The following is a 396-nucleotide window of genomic DNA, read 5'->3' as shown; positions in this document are numbered from 1 at the left end:
GCCTGGCGCATGTCGTGGCACCCCAGCCAAAGGGGTCCCTGCACCAAAGCTGTGCCAGGGCAGGGGGTTTCCACGGGCGCTGCCAGCCGTGGTGGGTCCTGACAGCAGCCATGCTCCAGGGGACATCCCCGGGGGGAAGCCGGGGTGGCTGCACGGCAGCCGGGTGATGGGTTCCCGGGTGGGCCGTGGGTTGTGCGAGCCCGTTCCCCGACATGGCTGGCCAGGGCAGCACGCCGGGTGGAAAAGGTGGGTGGCTGCACGGAGAGCCTGTCCGCAGCAGGCTCCAACCTGCGCACAGCTTGTCCTGGCGCTCACCCATGCACCCATGGGTGCCAGGGTGCCAGCGGTGAGCAGGCAGTGCGGTCCTGCCGGGGTGCGCTGGTTGGCCGGATAAGC

The sequence above is a fragment of the Egretta garzetta genome, unplaced genomic scaffold (assembly GCF_000687185.1).
Source record: "Egretta garzetta isolate BGI_Z169 unplaced genomic scaffold, ASM68718v1 scaffold19, whole genome shotgun sequence".
In the NCBI taxonomy this organism is placed as follows: domain Eukaryota; kingdom Metazoa; phylum Chordata; class Aves; order Pelecaniformes; family Ardeidae; genus Egretta; species Egretta garzetta.
The sequence above is the reverse complement of the archived record's forward strand: the minus strand, read 5'-3'. Positions refer to the sequence as shown.